Source organism: Mauremys mutica, chromosome 2 (assembly GCF_020497125.1).
Source record: "Mauremys mutica isolate MM-2020 ecotype Southern chromosome 2, ASM2049712v1, whole genome shotgun sequence".
Lineage (NCBI taxonomy): Eukaryota > Metazoa > Chordata > Testudines > Geoemydidae > Mauremys > Mauremys mutica.
In genome coordinates this window covers 116,463,216-116,474,432 of record NC_059073.1, presented here as the reverse complement: position 1 = coordinate 116,474,432, position 11,217 = coordinate 116,463,216, and positions in this window count along the sequence as shown.

The window sequence follows — 11,217 nt, the reverse complement described above, 5'->3', positions numbered from 1 at the left end:
AGAAAACTTCCTAACTCATGCTAGTGTGAATGAAGCACAATAAGCACAACCCTCTGATGTTGCTCAGGATCAAACACTTCTATAACACAGCAGCAGTTTTAATTAGAGGGGGCTCCAACATATGTAGTTAGGAATAAGATTCACGTTACTCTGAAATACTTCACGATTTAGGCCTGGTCAGATTCTGGAGCCTAGTTTAACTGATTACAGAAATAAGCCTAACTATCAAAAAGTTCAGATCTGCTCCAGAATTTGGGGAGATGCAGAGTTGCAGTTTGGTCCAATCTATACTTTTAATCAATGATATATAGGACAAGTGGTGTATGCTATTCATTTCTCCCCAAATAAAATTATTAAAACAAGACCAAAGGTTGAGTGTGTGTGGGTTTCAGTGGAGTTCAGTCAGGATGCCATAGCAATGTTGTGCTTGTTGGGGAATTTCCCAGGTTCCTTTAAATGAGCATCTAAAGCTTAAATGGGTTTGGCATATTAGGATTGCAGGATGGTAGTTTTGCTGTCCAGAGATGGTTATTATGAGGCTCAGCAAAGGGAAATTTCTTTCCTGCAGACCTTGGCAAGTCCCTGGGAAGGTGTGTAGGAGTGGAGAAGTTTTTCATGAGTCGGCTATGGGGGTAGTGGACAGTGGGTGGAAGTGGAGGGGACAATTTTTCTCCATACTGAACGCTTTCAGTATTTAACATTTTATGGTTTGGAAATTAAGTATTCCACAACTATCCTAGATAAATAATTGTCATTCGTTAGTAGGCTCCATGCCCCATGTTCACCTGCCCCTCCTTCTGTGTCCTGCCAGGCTCTTCCCCCTGTCCAAGCACACCAGTCTCCAGCTCCCTACCCTATACCAAGTAACACAGCTGGCTCCATTCCACCCCAGTCCATGTCCACCATCTCAGTCCACTGGCCATAGCCATTGACTCCATGGGTGCTCCAGGACTCAAGCACCCAGGGGAAAAAATAGTGAGTGCTCAGCACCCACCAGCCACAGCTATTCAGTGGTGCTGCCAATCAGCTGCTTGGCAGCTGTGGGAGGTGCTTGGATGTGGGTGGAGAGCAGCGAGTGGTGGGCCAGCAGGGGTTTTGGGAGAGGGGCTGGAGTGGGTGGGAAGAAGTGGGATGGACCGGGGGGCAGGAAGAGGCAGAGCGAGGGCAGGGCCTCAGTGGGGGGGCCTTGAGGCAGAATGGGAGTGGAGCACCCCTGGGAAAAACTAAGTCAGCACCTATGCCACTGGCCCCGCTCTGTACTCTTTATCAGATTTTCTCCTCTCCACATACAATCCATCCATACCTGCAGTCCGTAGGAGGTACACTTGTATTATCTAAACCTTTTAAGGTTTTCTCTGCATGCATGTGAAAACATCCGCATATGAAAGCGGCTTAGACTGTAGCTACAGGTAACCAGAAAGAGTGGGAAGAATAAGGAAGGTAAGGGCGGGAGAATCAAAATACTGCATCCTGCCACTTTAAAATCCATGCATGTCTGCAGAGAATTTCTGCACCCTGGCTGGAGCACAGGGAGTCAGGACCAGAACTGTCTACAGCATGGTCCAAAAAGAGAGCAAAACAGCAAAGGTTGGCTTGTGTCAGCAGGGCAAAACCCCCCACAGTCCTTAACCTAAGTCTCTTTTGAAGGACATAGTCCTTTAGTTTTTCACATCTGCCTCCATTCCTGCTCCTATGAGTGGGCTAGGCAAGGACTGACACTTCCCCCGGACTCGGAGCCTGTCCTCCAGCCTTCTTTGTATCCCTGCTTTCAGGAGCCTCTAGTTAACATTTCCCCCTTCCTACCTTAGTGTAAACAAACTGCATTACCTTCATAATTCCTCCCAGGCAGCCCTCCTCAAAGCCCTAAAAGGCACTTCTCAGCGAGGCCAGCCCCTCTCATGCGGAGTCCATAGGCCAGCTCATTTTGTGGATGAGTCCAAGTAAAAGTTAATTTAAAAAAAAAAATCAAAAAGGTGAAGAAGGGAAATTTTTAAAAATACCCTAACTATGAAAATCCCCTTTGGCTTTCTCCCCAAGCTTCCCATAAAATTTCTACTTTGGAATGAGATGTGGCTTGAGAAATTTCAGGAGGATTGGTTTCTATTGGGGAAAGTTGGATAGAGGGCATATAATGGGAAGACAGCTACTTCCTCTTCATGGGCTGATCCAGGTTCCCCTGAAGTCAAGGAAAGCTTCTCATTAATTTCATTGGGAGCTAGATTAATCCCATAATAGCAGAGGATGATGCTTCAGTTTATTTGACTTTACATTTTTTATGGTTTGTTAAAAATCTCAGTTCAGTCTCAGTGTGAACCCCCTTCCCATGAAGATTGTTTAAAAATTGCATATCTTTGCTGCCATCTAAATCTATTGATGTTCTTGCTCCCATAATTATTCTTTAAAGGAGACTGGCTGATTATTTTGGGGCGGGGGAGGGGAAGGGGTTGGCTCTCACTCTAACAAGAGTTAAGTCTAATAATTTTTAGAGAAAAGAACAATGTATTGCCCTGTTTATAGGACTCTCAGTAAACAATACAGGAAAAGACGACATATGGGGACTTTGTTCCTTCTCTTTTTTACTGCTGCCATTCATAACTCTGGACACCTGCATTGATATGGTAGCCAAAGAGGGGGAGAGGAGGCCAAATCCTCTTCTTACTGGCAAAACTCCCATTGACTTCACTGGGACCAGGACTTGGGACACATACTGCAGTGGCCTGAGCCTTGACTTTAATGTATTTGACTCTTAGTAGAGCGTGTGTGGTGAGGAGAGAACACTGAAGATAGGTTGTCTCTTTAACAAAGAGCAGCAGGCCCATACTTTGCCCTGCCACAGGTAGGGAAGAGAAGCCTGAACTGCTGAAGCAAGCATCAATCCATAAAGCGCATACAGGAAAAGCTACGAGACCAGCAATTCAGTGGTAGCTCCTGTCACAGAGTGTGGGGGAGTCAGGGCCCTGCACTCCCTCACTTCCTGCTATTCACTATGACTCTCAGCCAGCCAGTAAAACAGAAGGTTTATTAGACGACAGGAATGCAGTCCAAAACAGAGCTTGTAGGTACAGAAAGTAGGACCCCTCAGTCAGGTCCGTTTTGGGTGGTCGGGAGCCCAGACCCCGGTTCTGGGCAGCCCTCCATTTCCCCAGCCAGCTCCAAACTGAAACTCCCCCCAGCTCCTCTTCTGGCCTTTGTCTCTTTCCCGGGCAAGGAGGCCACCTGATTTCTTTGTTCTCCAACACCTTCAGTTGGCACCTTGCAGGGGAGGGGCCCAGGCCATCAGTTGCCGGGAGACAGGGTGTCGGACATTTTCTGTGCAGACCCCTGCCCTGCCAACCGCTGCCCAGAATCCCACTCCAGTCCCTGCAACAATCACACACCCTTATCCCACCACCTAGATCCTTAAGAAATGCATAGGGGAAACTGAGGCACCCACACAGTATTCAGAGAAAACATTAAGAACATTCCCACTTCGTCACAGCTCCCTAAACATCGCCCCTCATGATGCAATGTAATTATGTCAGTTCCTGAACTTCAGACTTTTCAGTTATGGTTTAAATGGGGATTTAAATCCATTAGTCCTCAAACTTTTGGGCTCTGCATTAGATCATTGCTACTCAGAGCTGCCTCTTTAACTTGACTGGAATACATGAATGGGTTCCCTTCAGTTGATTGTATTAGAGGATGAAATTTTGTGGTGGGGAGGCACTGCCCAGACTTCCTGAGCTTCAGGCTTTAGAGAGGCAACTCTAATATAAAAATCGCTTTGAGAGAATTTGAGCAACTTTCCCCTCTCTGGATAATAGGTAAATGCTGTAAAAATACCTGGGCAAAGATACTCCTCAAAGTTAGGGGGCTATTTAACCATTAGGTCACAGGGTGCCATGGTGCTGGGCATGTGACAGATTATTAAAGAGACTCCTAGCCCAGTGAAGGATTGTCAGGTATGGTGTTTGCTCAAAAGCAACCTGGCAGGTCAGATTTTGGCAGTTCTTTCCCAGACAATGAGCAATTAAGGACTGACATTCACTTATATTAAATCAAATAGCAGTCCCCTGGTTTTGTATGCTCTAGACAGCATAGGCGCCGACTTATATGGGGCTCTGGGGCTTTAGCCCCATGAATAAATCCCAAGCAGGGGCTCTGCCCCACCAATGTTTTTTCTCCCCTGCTTGGAGCGCCCCCCCGCCGCTGCCGCCGCCGCCGCCAGGGCTGCCCAGAGCCCTTTAAATCCCAGCCGCCGCCGGGAATCAGAGGGCTCTGGGCTGCCTGCTGCAGCGGGAAGCCCAGAGCCCTCTGATTCCCGGCGGCGGCTGGGATTTAAAAGGCTCTGGGCTCCCCGCGGTTGCAGGCAGCCCAGAGCCCTTTAAATCCCAGCAGCGGCTGAGATTTAAAAGGTTCTGGGCTCCCCGCGGTTGCAGGCAGCCCAGAGCCCTCTGATTCCCGGCGGCGGCTGAGATTTAAAAGGCTCTGGGCTGCCCGCCGCAGCGGACAGCCCAGAGCCCTCTGATTCCCGGCCGCGGCTCGGATTTAAAAGGCTCTGGGCTCCCCGTGGTTGCAGGCAGCCCAGAGCCCTTTAAATCCCAGCCGCGGCCGGGAATCAGAGGGCTCGGGGCTGCCTGCTGCGGCGGGGAGCCCAGAGCCCTCTGATTCCCGGCCGCGGCTGGGATTTTAAAAGCTCTGTGCTCCCCGCGGTTGCAGGCAGCCCAGAGCCCTTTAAATCCCAGCCGCGGCTGGGATTTAAAGGGCTCTGGGCTGCCTGCAACCACGGGGAGCCCAGAGCCTTTTAAATCCGAGCCGCGGCCGGGAATCAGAGGGCTCTGGGCTCCCCGCCGCGGCGGGCAGCCCAGAGCCTTTTAAATCCCAGCCGCGGCTGGGAATCAGAGGGCTCTGGGCTTCCCGCTGCAGCAGGCAGCCCAGAGCCCTCTGATTCCCGGCCGCGGCTGGGATTTAAAGGGCTCTGGGCTGCCTGCAACCACGGGGAGTCCAGAGCCTTTTAAATCCGAGCCGCGGCCGGGAATCAGAGGGCTCTGGGCTCCCCGCCGCGGCGGGCAGCCCAGAGCCTTTTAAATCCCAGCCGCGGCCGGGAATCAGAGGGCTCTGGGCTTCCCGCTGCAGCAGGCAGCCCAGAGCCCTCTGATTCCCGGCCGCGGCTGGGATTTAAAGGGCTCTGGGCTGCCTGCAACCACGGGGAGCCCAGAGCTTTTTAAATCCGAGCCGCGGCCGGGAATCAGAGGGCTCTGGGCTCCCCGCCGCGGCGGGCAGCCCAGAGCCTTTTAAATCCCAGCCGCGGCCGGGAATCAGAGGGCACTGGGCTTCCCGCTGCAGCAGGCAGCCCAGAGCCCTCTGATTCCCGGCCGCGGCTGGGATTTAAAGGGCTCTGGGCTGCCTGCAACCGCGGGGAGCCCAGAGCCTTTTAAATCCGAGCCGCGGCCGGGCCTGCCGCCTATGCTAGACAGCTACCTGATTCCCCACTAACGTTAAGGCCAGCCACGGGTTAGGAGAGGAGTGGGCAAACTTTGACCCAAGGGCCACATCTGGGTATGGAAATTGTATGGTGGGTCATGAATGCTCATGAAATTGGGGATTGAGGTGTGGGAGAGGGTGATGGCTCCGACTGGAGGTGCGGGCTCTGGCGTGGGGCCAGAAATGAGGAGTCCAAGGTTCAGGAGCGGGCTCCGGGCTGGGAACTACAGGTTTGGAGGGTAGGAGGGGGATCAGGGCTGGGGCAGGTAGTTGGGGCCCGGGAGAGGGGGCAGGGATGCAGGCTCCAGGCAGCATTTACCTCAAGTAGCTCCCGGAAGCAGCAGCATGTCCTCACTCTGGCTCCTACGCAGAGGCATGGCTAGGCAGCTCTGTGCGTTGCCCCGTCTGCAGGCGCCACACCTGCAGCTCCCATTGGCCATGGTTCCTGGCCAATAGGAGCTGCGGGGGCAGCGCTTGGGGCAGGGGGCAACATGCGGAGGCCCCTGGGAGCCGGAGGGGGGACATACCACTGCTTCCAGGAGCTGTGCAGAGCCACAGCATGCACAGAGCAGGGCCAATCCCGCTACCTGGCTAGAGTGCTGGAGCGAGGAAAGCCCCAAACCTTGCTCCCTGACGGGAGCTCAAAGGCCAAATTAAAACATCTGAAGGGCTGGATGTTGTCCCTAGGCCATAGTCTGCACACCCCGGGTTAGGAGAACGTGTATACAGTATATGTATGTAGTGTTGAAAGATTTGAATTAGAACAAGATGATAATGGGTGAAATGTCCCTATCTGGCATTGCTACCATTCCATTTATCACCAAGGTTCCTTTTTCTATTGCTGACAGGCTTAGAATGATCACTGCAATGAGAAAAGGATGTACCTAAGGTGCTTGTGTGCTGCCATCCACCTCAAACTGGCAAAAGCAGACAAACTAGGAACAACTACATTTGTAGAAATTTTAATGGCTGGGGGGAGGAGGAGGAGGACGAGAGGAAGGGAGAAGTGTCTTGAAATTTGTGTGCAAGGAGGGAGGAGAAAAATAAACAAGGAAATGAGGACAGTGTGAAAGAAATGGGGAGTTGAATTTTCCATTTTTATGCAAAACAATAAGAGGGAGATTTTTCAAAGGCAAAAGGAAAGTTAGGCATCTAATTCCCATTGGAAGCCAATGGGAATTGGGTGCTTCAGTCCCCTTTGTGCTTCTGAAAATATCCCCTCTTTTTGTTTTTATATTTAAAATGTTCTCTCAATTTACGTGGGTATGATAAATCACAAAAATATGCTTCTAAAATACCAACTCACATCATGCTTAACAGCCAAAGTAACTTTGTGAAGACAGACAAACTTGTGTTAAAAGAAGAAAAAATCACACCATAAATTTATGTAAGTTTCTATTTTAAAATCATCTGGTCCTAATTTACAAAAGTTACTGCCTCAGAGCTATTGCCAAAGTGCTACATTTGATTTATGGAAATACTTTAGCACATTTTTCCATCATGCTATTGTAGAATCTATTTACTGCTCTTTTGTTGTTGTTAGAAAACTGACAGACTTTCAAAAAACCGCAACCTTTAAGGAGCTCAATGATATCTTATTATAGCACGCCATACGATGCGTAGGTAATAAGAAACCTAGTAAACAGTCCCATGTATTGAGAAGCATTCCACTTTTGTTCAATTAAAAAAATAAGTGTTCCATCTGGTAAATGGATGTTTGAAAATGTCCAGTTTGTGCCAAACCACTTTTCTTAAGCACAGACTACATTTTTTTCAGGCAAATATTTAAACAGCAGCCATACTGTGATGCATTGCTAACTTTTTTTTTTTTTTTAAAAACCTCAGACAGCACAGCACAGTGGGTACTCACAAAATATTCTATTAAAATATATCTAAAAATATCAATCTAAACAACATTTTATGCCCTGAAATGGGTTTGGAGGATTAGATTCTATTGGGTGGTTAGCTCTAGGCCCCTTTTCAACAAAGGAGTTAAACACATCATTAAAATTAAGCACATAAATAAAATAAAAATAATATGGAGATATACCTATCTCATGGAACTGGAAGGGACCCCGAAAGGTCATCAAGTGCAGCCCCCTGCCTTCACTAGCAGGACCAAGGACTGATTTTACCCCAGATCCCTAAGTGGCCCTCTTGAGGATTGAACTCACAACCCTATGTTTAGCAGACCAATGCCCATCTCTAGTCAGCAAAGCACCTAAGTGGGTAAAGTTAAGCATGGGCTTACATGCCTTGCTGAATCCTAGCTAGTAACATGAATCTGTTTTGAACCTTTGTTGGCCTCTGACGCTAAACTGAGACTGAGATGCTGAATGTTTGAGTTTTTGCAGGCACTGAAAAGATTGTTGCTTCCCCCCCTCCCCCATTATTTTTCATCTTCACTAGAAATAGGTCAAAGCTGCACATTTTGGATATGGAGCTCAATGTTTCCAAACGCAGGGTATTTGGAGGTAAAGTTTTGGTTGAATTCTTTCTCTAATTTTCTGCACGTTGTGCTTCTACCTAAACCTGGAACCTGAAGTGCTGAAATACCACAAGATAAGGGGGTTCTTCTGGTATAGGCACAATACAAATAATAATTAATATTTCTATTCTGAGCTAAAGTAGGCAGTGCTAGAAATCTTGTGAGAAAGAGGTGGTGATTTAAAACTAATCGAGATGTGATCTAGTCTAGCCAAAGCGCTCCTCCTCCTCCTCACCCAACCACGTAACGCCCCTGCTAAAGTATATGTACCACTCCATAATGCGACCACAGAGAGGAACAAGAGTACTCCCACGTTGAAACCTGGATCCAAACTTAAGGTCCACAGAAGTTATGGGAGTCTTTCAACTGCCTTCACTGCTTTGGATCAGTCCCTTTATGGGCCTGTAAGCTCCCACTCAGTCATGGATTCTGCTGACTGCCTTTCTCCTCACCTGACCTCCTTATCTTATTTCCAGCCATTCTCTTCCAAACTCAAGGAATGTAGAGAGCTAGTCCCTGATGGAGAAAGCCATCAGGCCTTTATGATGAGCCTCAGACAAGAACTGAAATGTTTAGATGCCTTTCTGAAACAAACCCCAATTCCAAACTTTTCAAGGTTCACCCATCACTACATGTGACTGGACTTACTAAGTTCCCAGGCTTGGGGTTTGCAAAGCAGCAGCTGAATATGCTTCAGTTTGAGCCATGGAATAATAGGGCCAGGATTTCGCCCCATCGAAGTCAGAGGGAGTCTTGCCACAGTCTTCAATAAGGCTAGAAAGAGAAAATAACTATTGAGCCATCCTATCCTTCTCTCTACCAAGGGAGGATTGTTCCCTATCGTACATTTAGAAGTGGTATACCACCAGGTCTTCCTGTCACTTCCCATGTTTTAAAAGTATTTCAGTTTGCTTTCTGGTACACAGATGATTTTATCTTTTTTGTGAACCAAAAATGTGAGAAACAGGAAGCATTTTAACATAGCCAACTAAAAGCTGAGAAAATTTCCCTTGCACTCATCAAATACACGCTCCACCAAAACGTCTCAAATGGTTCTGTCATTCAGATGTATGTGAGCCACTGATGAAGAAATGAATTGACTCAAAGCAAAAAAAGGGGAGGAGGGAAAGGGGTAAAAAGGTCACGGCTAAGAAAAAGAATGATTCAGTGCTGGTTTCTGTGGGGCTGGCATTTTGGTTTGTAGGTCAAAGTCAGTGTAAAGTTGTAAACTTCTCACTATGTCCTGCCCTGGACAGGAGATAACTGTACAAGCCAAGCAAAACGCTAGTGTCCAAATTTAATTTGACACACCATGAAAATGAGACAATTGTGTGCTAGCTGGTTGGGGTCCAGAGATGTCACCTCCCATTACTGTCATTTGTCGGGAGGCTGCCAGCATCTGTCCATTTTCACAGCCTAATGAATGCGATGGAAGACCTCGGCAGCCTGAGGGAGAGTAGAGCTTTGTTTTTCTCGGCCTAATCTCCTTGAACCACTTCCTGTTTCTATGGAAGAGATTTCTTTTTAATGCCTTTTTTTGTTTTGTTTTAATTACCAGTGTTCTTGTGGATGTTTCCAGGTCTCACTCAAAGGTCAGGTCTGCTTTTCTCTTTGCTTTCCATTCATATGGTGAGTAGCAATCACTGCTTCCCAAGGGCCTTCTGGCTGCTCTCTTTGCTGACCTCAGTCCAGTTCTTTGAGTTTGACAATGGCCTTTCCATTATTGTACTCGTTGGGAAAAGAGTCCCTGGAGAACTCACAGTGAATTTAGATCCACGCATCCAAGTCTTGCTTTTTATCATTACTTTGGTAAAGTGTTTTGGTAAATAAGTGTGTTCAAACTGCATAGTGATCTAACCAAGGACATCTGAAGTGAGGAAGCATTTTTTTCCACCTGCTGCTTTTAGCAGCTTCCAAATTCTTATTCTTAGTCTGCATGTAATTTCTCTCACAGCGACTGTCCCATGTTTTTTTTCCTTAAAAAAAAGACATTATTATATGTTCATGGCCCATCCAGCACTTTCCTGGACATACTGTATGTATATGAGCATCCCTGTATAAGATTAAATATGTAAGACATGCTGGTTTTTAAAAATACATATGGCAGAAAGTATATTTAAATGGCCATGCACATGAGGGACATGATTTTGTCCTCAAATAGGGCCTGATCCGGAGAGGTGCTGAGCACTCACAAATTTTATTGCAGCCAATGGGATTGGTAAGTGATCTTCTCTTGGGACCAGCCCAACACACCGATGTAATTTACATTGCAGTCCAGTGAGAGTTGCTCTCAGACATACAGGGGCACAATTCTGCTCAGGTATTTTAAAGCAATAAAGCTGAAAATAGAATTCTAAACTGTAAGTGTGAATGACTAGTTAGTTACAGAAAAATTTGCTGGGAGGTCATCTTAAAAATGGGTGCAGCCTTCATATTAGCATCTGAAGGACTTTGCCCATCTCTCTCAAACTAGTCCAGTTAAAGACAACTAGACTCATAGACTTTAAGGTCAGAAGGGACCATTATGATCATCTAGTCTGATCTCCTGCACAACGCAGGCCACAGAATCTCACCCACCCACTCCTGTAACAAACCCCTAACCTATGTCTGAGTTATTGAAGTCCTCAAATTGTGGTTTAAAGACTTCAAGGTGTAGAGAATTCTCCAGCAAGTGACCCATGCCCCATGCTGCAGAGGAAGGCGAAAAACCTCGAGGGCCTCTGCCAATTCCTTCTCAACCCCAAATATAGTGATCAGTTAAACCCTGAGCATGTGGGCAAGACTTACCAGCCAGCACCCAGGAAAGAATTCTCTGTAGTAACTCAATCCTCCCCCCAATCTAACTTCCCATCACAAACCATTGAGAATATCTACCTGCTAATCATCAAAGATAAATTAATTGCCAAAATTAGGCTATCCCATCATACCATCCCCCCCATAAATTTATCAAGCTTAGTCTTGAAGCCACATATGTCTTTTGCCCCGACTATTCCCCTTGGAAGGCTGTTCCAGAACTTCTCTCCTCTAAGGCCTTGTCTACACTACAAGACTATTTCGACTCAACTTAGTTCGAATTTGTGGATTCGACCTTATGAAGTCGAATTTGTGTATCCATACTAAATACACTAATTCGAATTTCTGAGTCCACATTCACGGGGCCAGCGTCGACTTTGGAAGCGGTGCACTGTGGGAAGCTATCCCACAGTTCCCGCAGTCCCCGCTGCCCATTGGAATGCTGGGTAGAGCCCCCAATGCCTGCTGGGGGG